This window comes from Mirounga leonina, unplaced genomic scaffold, assembly GCF_011800145.1.
Source record: "Mirounga leonina isolate KUSES-001 unplaced genomic scaffold, KU_Mleo_1.0 Mir_178, whole genome shotgun sequence".
Classification (NCBI taxonomy): Eukaryota; Metazoa; Chordata; class Mammalia; order Carnivora; family Phocidae; genus Mirounga; species Mirounga leonina.
This window is the reverse complement of record NW_023270464.1, coordinates 24,921,297-24,945,816: the sequence shown is the minus strand read 5'-3', so window position 1 is coordinate 24,945,816 and position 24,520 is coordinate 24,921,297. Positions and strand designations below refer to the sequence as shown.

The 24,520-nt window shown below is 49.0% G+C and overlaps 1 long non-coding RNA gene across 3 annotated transcripts; it reads left to right on the top strand.

Annotated features, from left to right (window-relative positions):
- The first annotated feature begins 12 nt into the window (after window positions 1-12).
- Window positions 13-24,520, top strand: LOC118023100. 3 transcript variants are annotated; one of them, XR_004682668.1, is made up of 6 exons: window positions 13-441; window positions 15,750-15,899; window positions 15,985-16,146; window positions 16,436-16,586; window positions 16,946-22,558; window positions 24,330-24,520. It is a non-coding gene; the product is annotated as an uncharacterized LOC118023100 (long non-coding RNA). The 3 variants fall into 3 exon arrangements; XR_004682669.1 differs by lacking the exon at window positions 13-441 and having other exon boundaries at window positions 14,279-15,899; window positions 16,459-16,586; XR_004682667.1 differs by lacking the exon at window positions 13-441 and having other exon boundaries at window positions 14,279-15,899.

Below are 24,520 nucleotides of genomic sequence, written 5' to 3'. Positions count from 1 at the left end.
GGGAAGGAGGACAGAGGGAGAGAATCTCAAGCAGACTCCCCACTGAGCGCAGAGCCCAGTACAGGGCTAGATCCCACCACCAGCACATCATGACCTGTGCGGAAACCAAGAGTCGGCTAGATAGTCGTGTCCTTGGGCCTGTGGATACATATGGAAAAGATTGCCTTACGTTAGTTGACTTTCTTGTCTCTGTTACTAGTATTATATCTCAGTGTTTATCTTCAAGCAACTCTGTAAATTAACCTAATTTTACCCATAATTTCAAGCCTCACGTCAACTCAGTGATCTAGAGGCAAAACATACCAGCAGACATCCCTGGGGAATCCTGGCAGCTAAAGACTCCTACTTTGAGAGGCCGTGAGTGACCTTGGACAATGACCACTTTAAAGATGGTGAAACTGAGGTTCAAGAGGTTATGCAGTTGTTTCAAGGGCCCAGCTGGTAAGTGGCAGCAGGATTTGGATCAAGTCTGTGATACTTCCACAAAGCCTTGCTCTTTCCACAGTGAAACAGTGTTTCCTCCTTTTCCTTCCATACTCCACACATCCTGAGCGAGCCACACAGCCCAGACTCCCGCGACCCGGGGCTGATGTGGAACCCAGAAGGCAGGAACTCCTCCCCTGCAGTCTCCCCACCAAAATGTGCAGCCAGGACAACCTACCTGTTGCCTCACATTCCCCACCTTTGAAAGAATTTCTCGAAGGTGTATCTCATAGGCAGGACCCAAGTCAGAGGGCTGATCCGCAACTGAAGGAAGGCTGGGCAAGTGAGCTTTTAGTTTCCTCTTGGGAGAGGCAGGACTCATAAGGTGGCAAATCTTCTAAACAGAAGAAGGATATTCAAAGATGCTGGCAGACAGGAAATGTGAGTTACCCACTGCGCTCTGGTTTATGACTTATCCCATTTTGCCTTGTGTTAGGGTTATGGTTCCTAGCATACATAAAATCACAGTATTGAAACACTGAAAAGGATTATCTGATTGAACACTTTATTTTTCATTTATTTTTATTGTTTTTTAAAGATTTTATTTATTTATTTGCAAGAGAGAGAGAGAGAACGCACAAGCAGGGCAGAGGGAGGGACGGAGGGAGAGGGAGAAGCAGGCTCTCTGCTGAGCAGGGAGCCCCATGCAGGGGCTGATCCCAGGACCCCGGGATCAGGACCTGAGCCCGAGGCAGATGCTTAACCAACTGAGCCACCAAGGAGTCCCTACTTTTTTTTTAAACTAATGCCGCAGGAGATGAAGTGACTTTTCCAAGGTCACAGAATTGGTCAGTGGCACCCTGGAACCGGAACCTTCAGGCACACTTCACGATTTAACAGACGTCTTGAATACCTGTTAGATGCCAGGTACTGTTCTAGGCCCCGAAAACATCTGTGAATAAGGATAAAAAGCCCTGCCCTCGGGGAGCTTCCATTCTAGTGGGGAAGATGGTCGGTTGAAAAAGTGACGATGAAGAATGATTCCGCAGGGCAAGGGGACCCAGGGTAATGCGCTGCCACTTTGGAGTTTATCCTCAGGGAGTGTGGGAGTGCGTGGTTTTCATCTCAGCCCTTTTCCTCGTAAGGCGGAGTTCCTCACACTTTCCTCTATCAGGAATGTAAAAATGGAATACCGTGTGTATCTTTAACATCCGTCTCCTTCAAAGTGAGTAGAGGAATAGCTCTTCCATTTCTGGGACAAGCAGACGTGGCTTACTTTGTTGGTCTTAGACTGTGCCCCGTGGCAAGATTGAACTTCTGTGCCTGTAGCTTCAGTTGGAATTACGGGCTCACAAATTGTTTTTCTGTCTTTATATTGTGTTATTTAAACCACATCCCCCACCACCACCTCCCCGCCCCTTCCATAACATACTGACCATTTTCCACAGAGCCCAGACAAGAATTAAAATACAGCAGCCTAAAATTAACAAGCCAGGAAACGACAGATGTTGGCGGGGATGCAGAGAAAGGGGAACCCTCCTACACTGTTGGTGGGAATGCAAGCTGGTGCAGCCACTCTGGAAAACAGTATGGAGGTTCCTCAAAAAGTTGAAAATAGAGCTACCATACGATCCAGCAATTGCACTACTGGGTATTTACCCCAAAGATACAAATGTAGGGATCCGAAGGGGTATGTGCACCCTGATGTTTATAGCAGCACTGTCCACAATAGCCAAACTGTGGAAAGAGCCAAGATGTCCATCGACAGATGAATGGATAAAGAAGAGGTGGTATATATATACAATGGAATATTATGCAGCCATCAAAAGGAATGAAATCTTGCCATTTGCAACGACGTGGATGGAACTGGAGGGTATTATGCTGAGCAAAATAAGTCAAACAGAAAGACATGTATCATATGACCTCACTGATATGAGGAATTCTTAATCTCAGGAAACAAACTGAGGGTTGCTGGGTAGGGGGTGGGTGGGAGGGATGGGGTGACTGGGCGATAGACACTGGGGAGGGTATGTGCTCTGGTAAGCGTTGTGAATTGTGCAAGACTGTTGAATCTCAGATCTGTACCTCTGAAACAAATAATGCAATATATGTTAAGGGAAAAAAAGAAGAAGATAGCAGGAGGGGAAGAATGAAGGGGGGGAATCGGAGGGGGAGATGAACCATGAGAGAGGATGGACTCTGAAAAACAAACTGAGGGTTCTAGAGGGGAGGGGGGTGGGAGGATGGGTTAGCCTGGTGATGGGTATTGAGGAGGGCACGTTCTGCATGGAGCACTGGGTGTTATGCACAAACAATGAATCATGGAACACTACATCTAAACCTAATGATGTAATGTATGGTGTAATATATGGTGATTAACATAACAATTAAAAAAATACAGCAGCCTTCCACTCACTTTTTCTGACCTGGGCAAATGTCAACATGTTTCCCTGCCCTAATTTTATCTTCTGCAAAATGGGAATAATAATCCTCGCTACTTCTCTGCCTCATAAGGTTATTGTGAGAATTAATTATTGCGTATATAAAGTGCTTTATGCTCAAGTGAGGAAAGATGTTATGCAGATGCTAATGATAATTAGTTATTATATGTTAAATATTTAAGTGGCGTGAAAACACGTCAGGTTATATGAGGCATCGGTTTAGAGAATTTTCTTTTTTAAAGATTTATTTATGTATTTATTTTGGAGAGAGAGAGCATGCGTGTGCATGCACCACTGAGGGGAGGGGCAAAGGGAGAGAGAATCTCAAGCATACTCCCTGCTGAGCAGGGAGCCCAGTGTGGGGCTTGATCTCTAGACCCTGAGATCGTGACCTGAGCCAAAGTCAGAGGCTCAACCAACTGAGCCACCCAGGTGCCCCGAGGCATCGGTTTAGATTCACATCTGTACTCCTGTGACTTTTAATTACAAAGAATTGTTTTAATCAGAGATTTCAAGATCCTAATCCAGTTCCACCCCTCAGTGTCATTCTCCCACATGAGGAGTCCTTTGTGTAGGGGGCTTTTTCCAGGAGAGGGTAGGAAGCAAGCCAGCTAGTTAGTTTGTTTGCTACCCGAGTTTTACTATTTACCGTAGAAGCCAGTTGGTGTCATTGAAGAAATCACAGAAGGAAAGAAGAGCAATTTGGGGGAAGAAAAAGCTATGAATTGGGCTTAGTGGGTTGGCACTAAAGTCTCTTCCCATTCTAAAATCCATGATTGTGATATGAAAGATTTTACTCTCCTCTTCCTAATGTTTGTTATGTAAATAATGACAAGTCTATGTTTTCTTTTTTTTTTTTTTTTAAGATTTTATTTATTTATTTGAGAGAGAGAATGAGAGAGAGAGCATGAGAGGGAGGAGGGTCAGAGGGAGAAGCAGACTCCCTGCCGAGCGGGGAGCCCGATGTGGGACTCGATCCAGGGACTCCAGGATCATGACCTGAGCCGAAGGCAGTCGCTTAACCAACTGAGCCACCCAGGTGCCCATCTTTTTTTTTTTTTTAAAGATTTTATTTATTTATCTGAGAGAGAGAATGGGAGACAGAGAGCATGAAAGGGGGAGGATCAGAGGGAGAAGGAGACTCCCTGCCGAGCGGGGAGCCCGATGTGGGACTCGATCCCGGGACTCCAGGATCATGACCTGAGCCGAAGGCAGTCGCTTAGCCAACTGAGCCACCCAGGCGCCCAAGTCTATGTTTTCTAAGTGGAGGTGATTTGGATTCAAGTTGTGCCGTATCTGCCTGATTCTGCTCCATTTGGCAGGGCCCACTCAAGGCACCGTGATGGCTCTTGTCTTTAGTGCCCTTCCTTCGCTTTTCGTGGCTGCTTTCTCTGCATGCTCCGATGGCCAGCTCTCGTAATCTACTTCCAATGTCTTGCTCCCATCCCCCTCTTCATTAAATATGCCTGTTTCTCTTAGAGGGGACCTTGGAAACGTGCAGAGAGGCCAAGAGACTTGTCCAGAATTTACTCTCAACCACTCCTTCCTCCATGCCACCACATTCTGTCCTCCAGGTAATTTTCCAGAATCTCTTTCACTGAGGTCATCATCACAGTTTAAGTGTTATAAGCATTTTATAAGCACTTGGAAGTGGCATGAGTAAGTCAGGATCCTTATCTGAGGGTGAACTTCTGCTAACTGCCCCATTTTAAGAAGGTCTCAATCCAGGCTCTTGGCAAGCTTCCTGTCTTTGATGACAAAGTGGTCTGTTCTGCCCTTGTGTGAAGTGCCTTATCTACCGATCTTTCAAAAGAAAGGTACGAAAGGCCCCCTCTTAACAGGGGGGCTTTATGTGATCAAGTGTCTTCAACCTAAGTGAGTGTAACAGGAAATAGAGGACCAGGTGAGGAGTCAAGACCCTTGAGTTAAAATCTTGCTCCCTGTGCCTTACTGTTGCAGGAGGTCATAGAGAGGGTGAGACCACCAGTTGACGCTTGAGGTGGACCGGAGCAATCAGGCTCCTCACCTCTCCCTCAGCCTTGTAGTGTTCGTCCTGCCCACCATTCCCACAGCCAGAGTTGTTTTCAAGGATGCAGCCTTGAGAGAGAAGGTGTTGAGACCTAACCCAGTGGAGGCCTCTAGTAAACGTCTAAGAGTCTGGCAGGCAGTGTGGAAATCTACTTGTCTTGTGACTGCCCAAGACAAGCCTCAGATGTAAGTTCCCTTGTTTATTAAGGCCGCCACCCACCGATCTGGAGTGGCCCGCCCCTTTCGTACGTCTCTCCCTGTCTTCAGTGTCGGGGGGCAGTTTGCGAACCAGCAGTCGTCCTGCAAGTCACCGCATCCCTGGGCCTTGCCTTCCTCACCTTGCTCCCTGTTTCACAGATAGAGTTGAGGCTTCGGGTTCAATTCCCTCGACTTCCCAATCCCAGACCTACAGTGTGCCCGCGTCCCGCCCCTTCCCCCCATTTGTCTTCCAGGGTCTTGGGGCTGCTGTGTCTTGGGTCAGTGCGCACCCTGCTCTTCTGGTCTGTGCTCCTGCAGTCATTCCTTCTGTCTCCTCTGTTTTCAGCTCCTCCCACCCCCACACCCCCACCACGCAAACTGGCTCAAGTTTCTCAGTCTCAGACAAGACTGATACCCTGCCCTCAGTCCTGTGTCCTCCTCTGAACACCTCGGGTCTGCTTTCCCCACACAGGGAGCCCCTCACAAAGAGCCATGCAGCACTGCACTGACCCCTCTTCTGCCCCCAGACAGGCCGCCGAAATCACTCCAGCAGACTTCGCCAGGACAGCGTTGACCTGGGGCCAGATGCAACGACTGGGTGTCTAAGGCCTTCAGCTTCTTTTTTATCTGTGCAGCATTTTTTTTTTTAAAGATTTTATTTATTTATCTGAGAGAGAGAATGAGAGACAGAGAGCATGAGAGGGAGGAGGGTCAAAGGGAGAAGCAGACTCCCTGCCGAGCAGAGAGCCTGATGCGGGACTCGATCCCGGGACTCCAGGATCATGACCTGAGCCGAAGGCAGTCGCCCAACCGACTGAGCCACCCAGGCGCCCCGTATCTGTGCAGCATTTGACACTGTCCTCTCCTTGCTCCCTTACACCTTGCTGTCCCCTAGTTTCCAAGTTTCTCGTGATCCTCCTTGGCCCCAGGTCACTGTCACGTCTCTACCTTGATCGCCTTGGCCGACTCCTCAGTCCCCTGCTCGTCCCTAAATGTTGGTGTCCCATGACCCCATCTGTACTCTCCTAGTGTCACCTCTGTGCTCTCAGTTTCTCCTGTGGCTCCGGCTCCCAGCCCTGTGCTGATGACTCAGCGGTGGATATCTCCAGCAGCCTTCATATCTGAGCTCTAGACTCATAAATACTGCCCACTAGAAATTTCTCTCTGCAGGTCTGGCCGACATCTCCAGCCCATGTCCACGGGTGAGTTCATCTTCCTTTCTGGACCCGTTCTGTCTTCGTTTTCAGGGAATGTGTCCTCCCAGTTACCCACACCAGAAGCTGGCACTCATCCTGGACCTCTCCCTCTCTCTTATCCCACACACCCGGTCCCTCCCCGTGTCCTGTGGACCTCAACTCCTGACCATCTCTTCAAACAGAGAGCCTACTCTTTTTTTTTTTTTTTAAGGTTTTATTTATTTGACAGAGAGAGACACAGCGAGAGAGGGAACACAAGCAGGGGGAGTGGGAGAGGGAGAAGCAGGCTTCCCGTGGAGCAGGGAGCCCGATGCGGGGCTCGATCCCAGGACCCTGGGACCATGACCTGAGCCGAAGGCAGGCGCTTAACGACTGAGCCACCCAGGTGCCCCCAGAGAGCCTACTCTTTCCTGCTGCCATAGTTCTGACCCTCATCCCTTCTCATGCAGACCAGGTGACGGCCTCTAACTGGTCCCTGTACCTCGCTTTGCTCCCCTCCAGACACTTCTCCACCCTGCTAATAGGTGCCCCTGTCCTATCCAGCTTCATCTGTCACTCTCCCCAAGTGAACTAAATGCACAGCCATCGCAAACTATTCCAAGTTCCTGCAAGACTCTGTGTTGTGGGGGCGCCTGGGTGGCTCAGTCGTTAAGCGTCTGCCTTCGGCTCAGGTCATGGTCCCAGGGTCCTGGGATCGAGCCCCGCATCGGGCTCCCTGCTCGGCGGGAAGCCTGCTTCTCCCTCTCCCGCTCCCCCTGCTTGTGTTCCCTCTCTCGCTGTATCTCTTTCTGTCAAATAAATAAAATCTTAAAAAAAAAAAAAAGACTGTGTGTTGTGTTGTATACATGCTGTTCCTTCTGTTTGCGATGCCCCTCCCACTCTGGTCTACTTGGTAAACCTTAGCCTATTATGTCACCTTCGGGTGGCCTTCAGTGACACCCCCTCTCCTCTGTCCTCTCCAAGGAGAACCGATGATTCCTTCCTGTATATCTTTAACATATATAGCCACATCTGCCTAAATTACGGATTCCTTGAGGGCAAAGCTGTATCTCACATCTTTGGCAGTTAGCATAGAGTCTGGTGACCTGATACATAGCTGGTGCTCAGGAAATGCTCACTGATCCGGCACCTACCTTCCTCTCCTATTTTATATTTGAGTAATCTTTCCCCATGTACTTTCTCCCCAACCATGTAGAAAGACTCTGCCCCCCTCCTGTGCACAGCATATGTGTCCCCTGGACGCCCCTTTACCTGGGCACCCACGTCGCCTTGTGACAGCTCTCTGTGGTCCCTGCTGGAGCCCCGGGACCCCATGTGCTGACTGTGCCCTCCCTAGGCACCTGAGCACCGGGGCCAACACTCCAGGCAGGGAAGCGTTTGTGAGCCTACAAATGAAGGAGTTAGGCTTGCTGATTTCTGAGTCCTCCAACTCCAAAACTATGATTCAAGGTTCTGAGAACTGTGTCATAATCTGCAAGTTTTCTCCCAGCAGATGGTCAAAACAGTTGAAACACCGATCCAAACAGTTGGCAGCTACAAAGGTAAACAGTGAAGACAGTGAGTCAGAACGAAGGTGAATCCTCCAACGGGATGGAGAGCACTGGCAAAACATGTCTCCACGTGGTCACAGGCGGCCCTTTGCACCCGGTGGTGGGTTCCATATGTTCCCTCCGGTGATCCGTGGGCCTCGAGAGCTTCTCAGAAAGGTGTTTGACAGCTTCCCTCTGACTAAACCCCACTGGCTAGGAATGAGCTGAAAGCACATTATTTCTCTGCAGCAGAAATTACTTTTTCTTTTCCTTTAGCATTTTGCTTTAATTTGCTCATTTTTGTAAACTCCAACACAAAGTTTAGTAATTAATTTAATATTTCATTTCTGTTCAGATAGAACTCAGAGAAAACCCTAATCTAAAGACTTTTTGGGGCTTGTGACCTTGCTTATTTTTTCCCCCTCCATAAGCATGTATCCATATCCAGCATATTTCTAGGCTGAATGTTGGGGGGAATGGACAGGAGTGAGAAAATGTGGAACACAAATCTTAAATCTAAGCAAAGAGTCAAGCAGATGATCGTCATGATGTAGCGCATGCATTACATAGAACGGCACAAGGTGACCCCGTTGAGTGCAGGGAAAGGTGATTCCAGCGAGGTACCTAAGTGTAGACAGACTCGAGGCTGAGGAAAAACTCAGAGCAAAGTGAACTTAAGCAGAAGGAATTTAGGGCAGGTGGTGCATTCACACACATACACGCGTGTGCACACCCCAAGTACAGATTGCCAGAAGTAAGCCCCTGTGAGGGATCTGGGTTTGCGGTGTGGTGGACGGACACTGGCCACTCTTTGTGGAATACTCTTCGGAGAAAGATTCCAAGACTGCTGCGCTTCAGGCCGACTCAGCGAGCTCCCTACTGCTCTCTCTCCCCAGACACCCCCCCACCCCGACCTGCTGCATAACATGCCCCCTGTCCTCTTTGGAATGTGAGCTGTGACCTCCGCTGACACGGGGCAGTGCATGTCTCTCCTTGACTTCGGCATGTCCGCCTCCCTCCGGGCAGGTGAGAGCCTGCCCCCTCCCACAGGTGGGTGGAGAGCTTTTGCTGCCAAGGGATCCTTAGCATTTTTAGGTGGTGCAAGCCAGCCTGGGCAACTTTAGCCAAGAATGAGGCTCGGTTTCCTTATTTCTAAAATGAGATGATCATGATTACTATTTTCCACTGCCGAGATTAGGATTATAAGGCTTACGAAATGTTGGTTGGTCACCCCTGTCTCCTTGCTCACCGTTTTCCAAACCAACGCACAACACTCTGACTTGGCCGGTCTGAGCAGGGGGAGGTTCTGATGCAAACCTTTTGCAGTAAGTAGCCCTGTGAAAACAGTCACGTCCAAACACCACCAGTGCTGTCTGCTGGGCTCTGACTGTACGCCAGGCTGGGCAATGCTTTACAGCCGCATTCTCTCCTTTGCGCTCGTAACAACCACCTCGGTCCGTGTCTGTCTTGGACAAACAGGGCTTGCAGATGAGGGGTAACTTGCCCAGGGTTACACAGGCAAGCAGAAGTGAGATCTGAATCTACTCTCACCAGAGAACCTAAAGAACAACACATCCGAGCTGGAGGTTTGAGAACTAGGCTAGTCAGGGTTGCCCTCTGTGGCTGAGAAGTGAGAACGTGGATGTTCGTGGCGTCGGTGAGGTAGACGAGCCGGGACGTGGAGTCTGCCAGGTTTCGAGGCAGCTGCGACTCAGTCCATGGTTACTTTGACTTTGGTTGTCTCTGAAGCAGGGGAAAGGCGACACCAGGGACGTGAATGGGACAAGGAGCGCGGGGGACTCTCTGACGCCTGCCACTTCTGGATCCCAGGCAGGCGTGCGCACGCTAGTGTGTCTAGAGCGAGCCCACGCGAAGTGAGATGCCCGCCAGGTCCGAAGTGTATGGAACTGTGTGTGCCGCTTGTCCTGAGTAACGACGTGGACCTCCATGGAGAGCCATCAGTCGGCCGCTCAGAAGGCCACGTCACCTGGGCCTGAGAGCCACATCCTAGGCCTTGACTGTCCTGTCGTGTGTGCTAGAAGGCGCAGCAGCCTCCCTTTCCCTGCACGTACGCGACCAGGCCTAACAATTTTCCATTTGTGTCCACTTGTGTCCACCGGGGTGCTTTCCGTGGGCGGGCCTGGCCACGGCCTGTGGCAGACGCCCAAGCACGGAGTCGCGTTCTGCTCTAGAAACTGAAGAATGCAGTTTGTATCCTTACCCAGAGGGCCACCCCATCCTCAGGCAGAGGGGCAAGAGTTTATGGACGGCTGCAGCCAAAATTGTGTCCAAAAAAGAGGCTCTGACGGAGACAGAGAACTAATCAGTGATTGCCGGGGTTTGGGTGGGAGAGAAGGACAGACTACAAATGACAGTGCGGAGTCGCGGAAACGTCCCGAAGCCGGATAGTGGTGATGGCTGCACGACTCCGTAACTTTGCTACAAATCTCGAACCGTACGTGGACAACGGTGCATTTTGTGCTGTGTAAATTATACGAGAGAGAGAGAGAGAGAGGGAGGGAGGGAGGGAGAGAGAAGAGCAGTACTGGATCTGCTTGAATAGATGGAAGCACTTTGGTGAAACCCCAGCGTAGCAGACACAGACCATAGAAGAGAAGATTCGGGCCTAGAAAGTGTTAAGAGCAGGAGCAAATCATTAGAATCTTAGTGTCCAGCATCCAACCTTGAGTAGTCTGCCTCCTTGGAAAGATGACACTTGTAATATATTTTTTTAAAGATTTATTTATTTTAGGGGGATGCCTGGGTGGCTCAGTGGGTTGAGCGTCTGCCTTCGGCTCAGGTCATGATCCCAGGGTCCTGGGATCGAGCCCCACATCGGGCTCCCTGCTCAGCGGGAAGCCTGCTTCTCCCTCTGCCTGCCGCTCCCCCTGCTTGTGTGTTCTCTCTCTCTCTCTGTCGAATAAACAAAATATTTTATTTATTTATTTTATTTTTTAAAAGATTTTATTTATTTATTTGACAGAGAGAGACACAGCGAGAGAGGGAACACAAGCAGGGGGAGTGGGAGAGGGAGAAGCAGGCTCCCCACAGAGCAGGGAGCCTGATGCGGGGCTCGATCCCAGGACCCCGGGATCATGACCTGAGCTGAAGGCAGATGCTTAATGACTGAGCCACCCAGGCGACCCTAAATAAAATCTTTTTTAAAAAAGATTTATTTACTTTAGAGAGAGAGCGGGAGAGCGTGCGAGTAGGGGAGGGAAAGGAAGAGGGAGAGTCTCAAGCCGGCTCCCTGCTGAGCGCAGAGCCCACCTCGGGGCTCAATCCCACAACCCTGAGATCATGACCTGAGCCAAGACAAGAGTCGGAGGCTTAACTGACTGAGCCGCCCAGGCGCCATCATAATATTAATAATGCCTCTGACAGAAGGCATAGTTTCTTGCTTCCAGGAATCCTTTAAAATCCGTTTGAGTTTTTAAATGAATTCTCCATGGTAAGAGTTGTTGCATCTGAAGAGAAATGTCAGGGTGAGACATTCTCAGTGCCACAATCACTAAAATTTGAAAAGGGTGTCAAAGCAAAAAAAAAAAAAAAAAAAAAAAAAATGAAACCCTTAGTGGCTCTTCCTCTGCATCAGCATCTGTCCATCTCCCTGTATGTGTGTGTGTCTGTCTCTCTCCACGTCCACCCACCCCTCCATCCCCTGCTTTTGACCACCACCTGTTCCCCCACCTGGTGCCCATCTGAGAGAAGAACCAGAGCCTCCAGGGTTAGGAAGAAGCACCGTGAACTAGCGCACGCCGGGGAGCTGGGCGGCAGGAAGGGGCACGTGAGCCTCCTCTAACCCCCCAGATGATCTTAATTACCTGCACCTGTGGTGCGATCCAGAGCCCAGGCCTCCACTGAAAACATCCAGAAATCAGAGTTGCTTGCTCTTGGCTTGTGTAACCACGCTGGCATATCGGTGTCTCCGTAAACCAGATGTCAGTTTATTAATTTACAATGAGAAATACACCTTCTTTCTGATGGACTACTTCCTTCCCGTCGATGACTTAGGGTGCCTCTTTCCTGGCGTCCGAGCATCTGGCAGCTGCTAGGGGCCACGGACCATGGCTTTCCACCTCTGCGTCCTTGGAACACAGACGGTGCTCGGTAAATATTGGCCAAACTGAGCTGAAATTTTGCCAGGGATAAGAGTTGTTTATCTTTCGCCATTTTTGGTCAAACAGGAGCTAGAGATGTTTTCCTCAATGTGTTTTCTGAGTCAAACGCTGTTTCTAACCCACAAGGATCCATGCAAACACTGTATGGCAAGATTTACCAAGTTGGCCATTGGTCTGGATTTTCTCCCCCGACACGGCTGACTTCATTATAAAGCAAACTCCTCCCAGAGGATTTACCTAGCAAGAGAGCAGTCTACTTCACTCTGTGTTCTCTCTTGTCCTTTATGTTTGAAATGAATGCTGTAAAAGATACAGGTAATAATAGCACACACAGCTATGGGCCGTCCGCTGCCCATCCCTGAACTAGATTCTTGAGTAGAAGAACAACGGCGTCGTCATTTACCGAGTTGTATGGGAAGCAGGGATCGGAACTGAAGACATAAAAAGGCTTATGAGTCAGTGGAGTCCAATTTAGCCTTGGTAGTAGTGTGAGGCCTATTATTAGGTCCATTTTCAGGGAAACTCTATTGTTAGGGAAGGAAGAGTCCTGTCCCTTTGTCAGAGCCCTGGTGATGAAGTCCCTGGTGGTAGGGAGCTCTTTTTCAGGCCCTCAGTCTTCCCCTTCTACCCTCCTCTTCCCTCTCCAATCCCCTGCTGATCCAGACACCTGTAAAGGTGCCCAACCCCCCCTGACAAACTCTGGCCACCCCCCAGGTCAGGCAGGAAGGGTTTCTGGGGTGGGGTTGTTGAGGAGGTCTTGCCCAGAGCTCTCGGCAGCTTCGACACTTACTCTCCCTGGGGTCTCCATGCCCGGGGCTCTACCCCTGACCTCTTCTCATCCTCCACGCTCTTCACGGGAACTGCGTCTGTTCCTGTGGCTTCCACCACCCCCAGATGCTGGAGCTTCTGCGGCTCAGCCACGGTGTTGGGCCGACCCGTGTGCTGTCCACGAATGCTCTTCCCTCCGTCCTGCGGCCTGTTCCGTCCAGCCCGACAAACACGTGTCGCAGGGTCCTAGTCTATTGAAATAAATGCTCCTCTGTTTAATTTGCAGGACTTTTCTTATAATTTTACTATCCAGTAACTGTTGGAATCCCTGAAGTCTTAGCCATCTGCTACTCTTCTCCTCTTCCTAGCCCTGCATCCTCCCTGAGATTATTCATTAATAGTTTCTGTTTCACAGAGATAATGTTCATAGATACATATTTGGTTCCAACTGTCTTACCTGTCTTATTTGGTGTATGAATTTAGATGTTTCTCTATCTCCTTAAAATAAACATCTGTTGTGGCTTCGGTTCCTGGATCTCTAAGATGCAGGAGTGAACACAGAGATAATTTAGTAGGTTACAGTGTATCCATGTAATGCAGTTTTTTAAAAAGACTTAAGTCATTTATTATTTGAGAGAGAGAGAGTGTGTGTGCATGAGAGCAGGCTGGGGGGGATGGAGAGGGAGAATCTCAAGCGGCCTCCATGCCTGACAGGCTCGATCCCATGACCCTGAGATCATGACCTGAGCCGAAATCAAGAGTCGAACACTTAACTGACTGAGCCACCCAGGGGCCCCTCAATGCAATGTAGTTTTAAGCAGCTATTAAAAATGCTTACAAACAACTTTGGGTAAATCCTGTCTCTCTATGCACTTGTAAATTTCCCCGAGAATTCCTTTCTTTCCTAATCAGGAAAGAAGGAAGGACACAGGTGACATGATCGCTTACGTTGTAGAGGAGAAGGTGGAAGGTGCAACCCCTGGCAGGTCCCTGGAGATTCCCCAGAACCCTCCAGATTAGCTGTCTTCTCCCTTCCAAGTTCCTGGCTGTGAAGATAGATGAGATGATGAGTGGCCTTGAAGCAGAAGCCTCTAGTTTGTCTCTATTTCCCTTTTCTCAAAAGAAAGTACTTTTTAGACTCGGAGCTGTTCGGGAAAGGACCTCATTTTATTAATTTCCGTAACCGAAAACACTTATCACAGGGTATGAATTCCAGCCTGGCATCACGGAATACTAGGCAGGTGGGAAAAGGAGTTCTTTTTGTTCTGTCATTGAATGAACCCCAAGGTAAGTTAAGTGGGGAAAGGCCAACTGCAAAGCAGTGTGTATAGGATGGTACCATTGGCGCAAGCCAGGGGGAAGGGAAGTTTTAATCTCTGGAAGGGTGGGTAAGAAACAGGATGCCTCTGGAAAGGGAACTGTGTGCTGGGGGCAGAGAGGTCGGAGGGAAGCTTTGCACTGCAAACCCTTCACTACTTTTTCAATTTTAAACTCTGTTGAATGTTTTAGTAATAAAAAAGAAATAAATTTAAATTTAAAAATACACACCAAATTTATTTAAAATATGCAGAATAGGTAAATCTGTAGAAACAGAAAGCAGATTAGTGGTAGCCAGGGGCTAAGAGTAAGAGGGAATGGGGAGTGACTGCTGAACGGGGTACGGGGTGTCCTTTTGGGATGAGAGAAATATCCTGAAGCCAGATGGTGGTGATGGTCGCACGACATTGTGAATGTACAAAATGCCACTGAGTTGTGCACTTTGTCTTTTATTGAGGTATAATTGACATAATGCTCACTTGAAAATGGTTAAGACGGTGAATTTCATGTTATGTGAATTCTGCCATAATTATACATATATAATTTTACATATTATGTGTAATTATATTTTTGAATGAGCGAATGAATGAATAAAATTACAGACTTACATTAGATGGCCTCTTTATGTAATGAGATGTCCCTGCTTTGTAGGTTTTTTTTTTTATTTATTAAAAATTTTTTTTTAACTAATCACCCATTGTAGGGCTCAAACTCATGACCCCAAGATCAGGAGTCTCGAGCTCTACCAACTGAGCCAGCCAGGTGCCCCTGCTTTGTAGAGGTTTTAATGGGAGATTCCAAGCACACACAAAAGTAGGACAGTATAGTGGGCCCCACTTACTTACCCCCCCCCCAGTTTCAACAATTAGCAATTTGTGGCCAATCCAACTCCATTGATACACTGACCGTCTTCTTCTCTACACCTCCTAGATTATTTTGAAGCAAATTATAGCTATTGCAGTGTGGATCTCTGATAAGGACTCTTTTTAAAAAACTTATTTACAATGCATTATCATCTCTAAAAAATTAGGTTGTTCCTTAATATCATCAAAGGGCAGTGTTTAAATTTCAAAATTAAATTTGCCTCGCAGATATCCTTTTTAGAGTTGATTCATTGCTTTGTGGTTTTAAAGAGACCAAACGGCCTTCCCCAGAACTGACCTGGTAAGTTCATTCTCAGCTACAATGAGATCTTAAAGAAGTTAAAGTTTCTTCATCTGAGAATGACTGAAATCGGGCAGGTTGCTCTTAAAGTTCCATTCCTGCTCAGATATTTTCTGGAGGGTTTCTGAGGAACCCCCTTGCCTTCTGTGACCCCCGTCGCTGTGTGGTGATGAATGTCAGTCCTGAAATGCCAGTGAGCTGACTGAAATCCTAATTTGAGAGGCTCCACTTCAGCGCTGGAACTCACCAACAAGAGCGTCTCCGTTCTCCCTCTTGGTTATTGGAATAGCAGCCATGCTTCCTTGTCCGAGGGGGGCGCGTTCCAAGCCCCCCAGCGGATGCCTGGATCCACAGAGAGTACCCACCCCATGCAGACGATGTGTTTTCCTGCACATGCACACCTAGGATCATGCACACCTATGTATAAGTTAAACACAGCAGGAGGTGAAAACATGATAACTCGTCCTAAAATAGAACAATTATAACAATGCACTGTAACAAAAGTTATGTCAATGTGGCCTCTCTGTCAAAATACCTTATTGTGATATTTCTTCTTCCCGTGAGGATGTGAGATGATGAGAAAGCGCCTACAGGAGGAGAGGACATGAGGTGGGGGACGAGCGCATGTGTCTGCGACATCGCATTAGGCTGCTGGTGACCTGGGGATGCGTCAGGACCAGGATCATCTGCTTGCAGACCTTGGCTTGACTGCAGGTAAGCAAAACCCCAGAAAGTGAATAGTGGGTGCATGGGGGGGGACTACTGTATCTTAACTTCTCCCCATCTTTGCTGAATGTAGTTCTGGATGACCATCTTCCTCCCTCTGGGGACTCCTCCGCAGCACTCACCTCGCCACATCGCCCAGACTGCCCTCATCAGTCGTCAGCCACCTAAGACAGGGGCGATGGGCACTCGAGTCATCGCAAGTTACAGCTGAGGCCGTCTAAAAAGAAATTTGGAGGTTTGACTCTTTCCTTTTCTTACCTCTACTCTCCCTCCTTCTTTTTTGTGTTTATAACGCATTGGTGGGCCCACGTAAGTACATATTTCTATGTGACTCATCTCAAGGTTGACTTGATTCTTTTCTGTTCCTCTTTCTGCACGTTTTAGTGACATTTCCCTTCATCCCGCACCTCCGCATTGCCGCCCAGATGCTCTGAGTTTTAGCATGACGGCCGTCTCCGGTTAATTCTTATCCCCTTCCTTCACCCCTCAATTGTACTCTCCTCCCAATGTGCTGTGCCTTGCAGAGTGACCACTGGCTTATCTGCAGGATCGTCAAGCCCAGAAGTGGGCAAGAGGACCCCCTCCTTCAGGAGACCATGCCTCTGTGGCAGGACAGAACTAGCTTAGATGCCAATGCTGCCCATTCTACAGATGACAAACTTGAGGCCTACGGAGGTTAGAGAACACGCCTGAGCCTAATAAGGGGAGGGGGGGTGGGGAGGGGGCCAGGTCAGAATCCAGACAGCCTGCTCACCTAACTACCGTGCTCTGTTGCTTAACCCTAAGGAGTGATTTTTGTGGTTACAGAGGAGGGCACATGAGAGGGAGTTGGTTTTCACCCGAGAGCAAGCACAGTAGCAACTGCTTATTTCTTATAAGTTAGGTTGGCTCTGGGTGATAGTATCCTTTGTTTCAGCATTTCCCAAAACATGTCCCCTCTGGAAAACTTAAGGTTTTGTTGTCAATAAGTTGATTTAATTTAGAAGAGATAGTATATTGCTTTCACTTGGAGTTTCCTTTCTATACGGACACAGGTTCTAAAGAGAGAGAGAGAGAGACCAGTAAAGAAACCTATTTCAGTTTCGTCCAGACCTATGGAGGATGGAAACTTTCCCAGCTGCATAACACCTATTGACATCCCACGGAAACACTGCTTTATGTAAACTCTCTGGAGTGAAGATCAACACGGAGCTGTTTCAGAAGTTTTGTTGTCCTTTCTCTAATTTGTTTTCATGAAAACAAAGCCTTCGTGGCTTTATTAAAAGGAAGACACTTCTGAATTTCTAACCTGTTTTGCCATAACCCGCTCTGACCCATTGTACCCTGGAGTGGTTGTTGGGGAGGGGGGGTCCCGTTTCTGCAGCACTCATAGGCCCGGGGGCCCCTGCTAGAGCAACCTGAACGTGAGTCAGCCCCCCTCCCGGGCTTCGGGCTTCCTTTGGCTGGCTTGCATCAGAAGGGCCCCCAGGTGAAATTTCAGCTGTGATGATATGGTTGGTGTCCAGTGTCTCTCTCTGTAAACACTGACCTCAGGATTTGGTAGATATAAGCTTCCAGACTTATTTCCATGTAATGACCCAGCTGCCTCTAAAGGTAGAGCATGATGTCACCCGTTATCTGTAGTCATTCCCTAATTAATACCTGGCCATGACTACCTGGCTCTTTTGTTCTAAATTAGGACTATATCTCATTGTCATCCCTCAACTATGGGGAACCAAGCCAGGGGGATGGGCTGCCAGAACTTGGGATCATCCAAGGCCTTCGGCACAGAGGAAGAAAGGAGAGGCAATATATGGGCCCTGCGTTCAGGGTGTTGGAAGAGGAAGGGCCAAGTGTGCAGAGACAGCAGGCCCAAGGGAGTCTTGGGGCCCAGGAGGCCGGGGAGGGCTTGGGAAAGCAGCTCACTGGTCTGAGTAGCTCTTGGGAGCATAAAGTGAGTCTGGCTGGGAGCCTTTATCTTCACAGCCCCAGGTGGCTAGGTTGGCCCCACCTTGCTGGTGGAACATTCTAGTTCATTATTTCCCAAATTTGTCTTTCATAAGAATCACTGCAGGTACTTATTAAATATGCAGATTCCCATACCCCACCCCCAGGATGTACTGATTCGATCTGTTTAATGAATGTTCTGAGAGATCTGTGTGATGACGCAAGTTTGGGGAAATATTTCTCTAGTTGTTCAACGGATCCTACTCAGGAGTAATGGGCTTGGTCCATGACTCCAAGTGATTTTGTTTGCCGTTGGTTCATCTTTTGGCCACAAGGGTCTCACATTCTCTCAGAAGAGAGGACAAGGGCCTCCTCGTCCTCCTCATCCTCATCTTCTTTGGGGGTCTTGGACACCCAGCCCCTCTGGCCAGGGCCAGCGCATAGCCTGATGTCAGGCCCCATCTAGAATAAGTTTCTAGATTTTCTCCCTCTCTGGGGGTCAGTCTTCCCCCGCTTGCTTTAGTAAGAAGTAATTTTGGAAGATGTGGTTTGATGAGCTCTTGGTGCCTGTTTGCTGTCTTTTATATTAAACCTCTTGTCTGCGTTAGTTAGCCAAGAGTATTTATAGAGCACATATTATGTGTAGAACAGGGAATAAAAACTAAATTAAGCATGTCCCTACCCTCTGGGCATTGAAAAACTGTTTGGATTTCGAATAATGAAAAAGTTCTGGAGACGGATAGTGGTGATAGTTTCTCGTGACACTGTGAATGTGCTTAATTTCACTGAAACTGTACACTTAGAAATGATTAAAATGGTAAATTTTATGTGACATATATTTTGCCACAATTAGGGGAAAAAAAAAACCCAACTTGCTCAGGAGACGATATACCCAAGAAACAACCGGAGAGGACGTTTCCAAAGTGATAAACCAGCAAAGTAAAGAAGCACGTGAATTTAAAGGGATACTTGAGTAAAGAAAACCACTCAGGCAGCTTTTGTGTTGGTTTTGAAGGAGGTTAGGAATCCCGAGACTGGGGAACAGTTGCAAGTGAAAGAGTTCGCGCAGAATAGAAATGGAATTTCTAAAGGGGAGGCTCTGTCGCGGAGGCAGCCCGCATACCACCCACCAGCCTGGGTCCGGGAAGTGTTTGCTGGGCAATGAAAGGGAACGATGATGGGGAAGTCTCCTCGGCCGGATGGCCTCTTGCTTCAACGGAGTAGAGAGGTATTGTCTTGATTTGAAGGGATTTTCTTATATCTGGCATTACAACGCTGACATTAGGGGAAGGAAACTCTGGAAACCCCCCCCCCGGGGGGGCAAGCTGTTGGAGAGATGGTTAGAGATTTCCAGAAAAGCTGTACTCCTTTCTGGACCAACTGCGGGATCGTGCATCTCTGCCCTGCACAGCGTGGGAAAGAGCTGGAGGTGGGTCTCGGAGTGGAAGCCAACTCGTACTGGAGCCCAGCACAGGCAAGGGCTTTGTGGAACTCAGAGCCCAAACCCACTGGGCAGCCATGGGAAACAGGAGGCTTTCAGGAAAGGTGTTACTTACCACGAGGACCCCAGATTTGCAGGGGGGCCCTCACTGAGGACGACTGGTGGATGAGCTAAGCTTTATGGGAGGCGGAGATGCGAGGAACTAGAGCCACTGCGGCCTCGCAGATGGCGCTGGGGAAGGGACGAGCAGTGGGGCTGTGTGTCTGACCGGCTCCCCAGGCCAGCCGAGCCATCTGTGGCTGGTGTGGCACGTAGTAGGTGTTCGGTGACTGTTTGCTACATTGAAATGAATTGAAAACCCCCTCGTTTCTATTTTGTAGGATTTGCTTTTTGTTTGTTTTCGTTTAGTTCTTCCTTCTTCTAGTAAAGAGTTGCTTCTGGTTTTTTTAAATTTAAGGGGTTTGATGCAGCTAAATTAAGCTGAAGGGGGTTGATCCGCATCTAGAACAGGGGCCCCCTGGGTGCCGAGGGCCACTCTTCCGTCCTCCAGGCTCCCCTCCCTCCCTTGGTGATTCAGCCTATGCCTTCCCCAGCCCCACCTCTGCTCCATCAGCCTATGTGTGCTCCTCTTAGAGTCCTGTCTTGGGGATGGCCCTGAGTCCCCCTTCCACACTTCATACCTGCCGTCTCGGACTGCCCACTGAACATCTCCTCTTGCTCGTCCCTCGGTATCCTGCATCTCAGCAGGTCCAAAATTGCACCCACCACCTCTTCTCTCTGTTCTGTGGCTGCCCGCCTCCCTCCGGGCTTCCCTGTACGCCGGAGAGGCATCACCATCTACAGGGTGTCTCCAGCTAGAAACCTTCTTAACTCATCCTCAGTGCTGTTGAGCCCGCCTCAGACGTGGCTCTGGAGTCCCGCCTCAACCTGTGTGAATCTGCCCCATCCGAGCTGTTCTAGATGCGCAAACAGGCGCCTCTCTGTTCCGGGACTGCTGCCCTCCGAGACAGCGAGCAGGCTTTAGGATTAATTCCTTCTGCCCTGTGCTCAGAGGAGGCCCTGCACTTCCTTGGCCCCACAGTTTTTCTTGGGTTTCTTAGTTCCCCTCTGGAGCCCTAAGTCTCAAGAAAGCCCAGCCAATGAGCTAGGATATGTCCTTTTCCTCCCTCCCAGTTCCAGAACTCCTGGGTCTCTGCGTGTACCGCTCTTTGGGCATCACGAGGCTTAGACAGTGGTTCGCACCTCTGGCTGCACAGTGGGATCGCTTGGGGAGTTTATGGGATGACGGAGGCCTGGGCACCACCCAGGCCAATTAAGTCATCCTCTCTGGAGGTAGGGCGCCGGTGTTGGCATTTTGTCAAGGCTCTCTAGGTGATTTCAATCTTCAGCCAAGGTTGAGAACCACTGGTTTACAGCATGTCTTTCCACTCTTTCTGTCTTGGGGGGGGGGTCTCAGAATTGTGCATTCTCCAGCTCCCCAGACTGGGTCTTTCAAGTTCTTCTCCAGGAATAGCTTAACTTGGAATGATTCTATCATATCTTTGACTTTCATCTATCAATTCATCCATCTACTCTGTGCGTGGCACTGGGAAACAAATATAACTGTGTGTTCATGAAGGGCATCTATTATCTTTGGCTGATCCCCCACATCTGTTTACTTTGATTGTCCCAACCCTTGATTTTCCTCTGGGTTGTCTGCTCCAGTCCTGACCCCACTCCACGGTCCTCTGTGAGAAGCTGCCTCCGCACCTCACTCGGGGCTGCCTGTGACCCCGACTAAGCCCATCAGGGATGGGCTCAGGGACGGGCCCAAGCCCCCAGGCACTCCAGTCAGACACCGTGCAGCTCAATTGTAGGACTACGGTTTGAATCATTAGGGAATTTACTCTTTTCTTGCTACATGTGAATGTGGGACCAGTGCTGGGAAGAAAGCCTATCTAAGAACAGAGCCCAGCAAGGAAGACCAAGGGAGGGACCCTGCCCTCAAAGATCACTGTCTTATGGGGAGACTCACCTGCTGAATCATCCCAAAGGCGCAATAAAGGTGATAGGGTGCTAGCTCAGGGCAGCGCAACAGCAGAACCCAGACAGCCCCGGGGTGCCCGCAGTTGGCTGGGCTGCTCATCTGCTCATTTCCACTTTTGCCTGTCATAGCTGACCTCTGCTGGGAGACAGCCAGGGAGGTCCGGCCTCTCCTCGAGCTTGTTGGACTGCTGGATGACTGGACTCCTCCGCCCAGAAGCTGTAGCTTTCCAGTGCCACAAGAACTCCCTGGTCCCCCCTCTTATTTCAGGCTCCCATCCCTTACTGGAGGCTGATCAAGACGCCTCTTCTCCCTTCCCAGCCTTGGCTGAAACCTGTCCTAACAAAATTCTGCCCTCTCTAGGCCATTCTCCCTCTGGCTGCCAGAGGATCTAAGATGCAAATCTGATCATGCTTCAAAACTTGTACTCACTCCCTGTGGCCCTCAGAATCAAGCCCAAACTCCTTCATGTGTCCCCGGGATGGTTCGGTGCAGTCCCACCTTACCTCTCATGCCTGGCCACTTCCTACCACACCTTACTGAGCCAACCACGTGCACATTGCTATCGTTCCCCGTGTGAGGCACGCCCTGGTGCTGGTCTATTCGCAGGAATCCGCTTTCTCGCCCATCCATCCTTCACGATCCAGCTGGGATGTCCCCCTTTTGAAGGCTCAGCCAGGCAAAGTCAGGATCTCATGGAACTTTGTTCGTGCCTCAGTTACACTTTGCGTATTAGGTTGTTTGGAAAAGGTGCTCAGTTAAGGTTAGATGAATTAATGAATGCTTTCAGAATCGCCACAGCAGCAGAGGACAGACAGACTTAGGAGAGCCCTCTGGTGTCATCTTAAAGAGCCGGTCCCTCATCTTCTCGGACCCTCGGGTGTCCTGCAGAGGAAGCTTGACACCACGGAGAGTTTGGGACTTGGGTTTGCAAAGCGTTCCCAGGCGGGAAGTGTGTGAGCAGTTTCGTACATTCTCCGAATCCTCAAGCCGACTCTACTAAATTGTAATATGCTGGCTATATAAATAGCATTAGATCAGTATTCATTCAGTTACAATAAAGAATGAAAATTTCACCCTGGTTCCACCATGAAAGCCAGTAATAATGACGGTACTTATAATGTATTAAGAAGGTACTGCTCCAGGGACTGAGCTAAGCATTTTCCATGTATTATCTCATTTAAGCTTTCGAAAGACTTTCTTGGGAGGACCACAGGGAGCAAGCTAACGGTCCAGTGAGGTCTTCCTGCCTTGCAGGTGAGTGAACAGAGAGGTTGGAAAGCTTGCTCACTGTCATCGAGATGGTCCACGGCACAGCCAGCGCGAGGCCCAGCTCTGTCTGACTCTGGTGTTGGTGCTTTTCCCCCATATTCCTTCTGCTGTCCCGTGAGCCAGACTTTTCATGTTCTGTACATCCAGGCCTTGGCCACACACACTAATAGTTCTTACCTACCCAGAGTCCCGACACAGTGAGAATGGAAACCTAGATTGCTGTCCGGACTAAACTTCATATCAAAACACACCCTCGGTCCCTTACCTGGTCCTGTGGAGTCTACCCCCAGATACATGTCTGATCAGTAATCCACCTTCCTTCAGCTCCGCCCTTATCTTTTGTCTGGGCTTCAGCTGAGCTTCTTAACCAGTCTCCATGTCTTTACTCCTGCCCCCTTCTTAACCTCTCCTCCCGGTAACCAGACTGATCTTTGAAAAAGGTAAATGATCTCCCCCCCACCCCACCCCACCAGTGCACTTGGACAAATCCCAGATCCTGAGCCAGGCCTCAGGCCCCTGGATCCCTCTCCCACCTCGTTTTGTGCCTCATGAAACTTACCACATTCGAACCATCCTGACTTTCCATCTCCTCCGAACTTCCCACCTCTGCCCCAGCTCAGGCCTCGTCATCCCCTCCGCCCGGGAGGGACCTCTGGCTCCACACCATCCCCAGCCGGCCCCTCTTCAGAGGCCGTTCCTGCCCACCCTTCTCGAATTAGAACTCTTCTATTCACACAGATCACAGTTTATATATTGTGTGATTATTTGACTCATATTTTTCACCCAATTTTATAATTCTGGGATGGAAGGATTGTGTCTCTTTGGCTGAGCACTTTATCCCTCATGCCCAGCACAGCATCAGACAGCCAGTAGGTGATCAATATTTGCTGAAAGAATAAGTATTCTTCTATGTTACTATATGGTCTTCACAGATACCATCTAGTAGCTGCATAGCACCTGATAGTTCTCCGTTTAATTAAGGGCTTTCATGAAACATTTGTTGCCTTTGTCAAGAACTGACCTTGTAGGGTCAGAAGAAAAAATGTTTAAAGTCCCTGGATCAGCAAATATCAAAAATCTGAACACACTAATAATAACACCATCCATGTACACGGTAAGCCTAATCTTGCTGTTGAGAGAAAAATATATATAGATTACAGGTTTCAGAATCAATGGAGTGGGTTTTGGGCAGTACTGCTTTTAAAAATAGAACAGAAGGGGCAACGTTAAATGCTTTGCGGGTGAGAGCACAAGAATTGTTCTGTATAACTTTCATATATATATATATATATAAAACTTTTGTTTCCATTTTATAAGATGGGTATCCGTGGAGAATGTTGAAGCGGGCCTGGGTTGCAGTGTCAGATGTATTTCTCACTGTGAGTTGCATGGAAAAGCATGGAGACAGGTGGCTGGCTTTGGAAGTCTTGCACCCATGTCAAGCCCCCGGTATCACCAGATAGAGTACCAGCTCAGAGCCCCGCACATGCACCTTCCCGCCGTGGCCAATGGCGAGAGGGCGTGCAGGATTTGGCATACAGGAGACCCCCAGGGCTGCTTTCTTTTTCAATAAACTTTTTATTTCGGGCCAATTTTCAATTTACAGAGAATTTACCTAGAGCTCTTGCACACCCCTCACCGGGGTCCCCCTACCATCACAGGACGTGCGGCCCAGGGAACCCTCGCTAGTGCATTGCTAGTCACTGAACTCCAGACTTTCTTCGGATCTCACCAGGTTTCCTTCCTTCTCTTCCAGGACCGAGTCCAGGATCTTGGATGCATTCAGTCATCGCGTCTCCTGGGTCTCCTCCGGTCTGTGACGGTTTCTTGGTCTTTCCTTCTTTTTCGTGACCTTGACAGAGGAGTCCTAGTTAGGTATTTTGTAGAATGTTCCTGAATGTGGATTTGTCTCGTGTGTTTCTCATGATTCGACGGGGGTTATGGGTT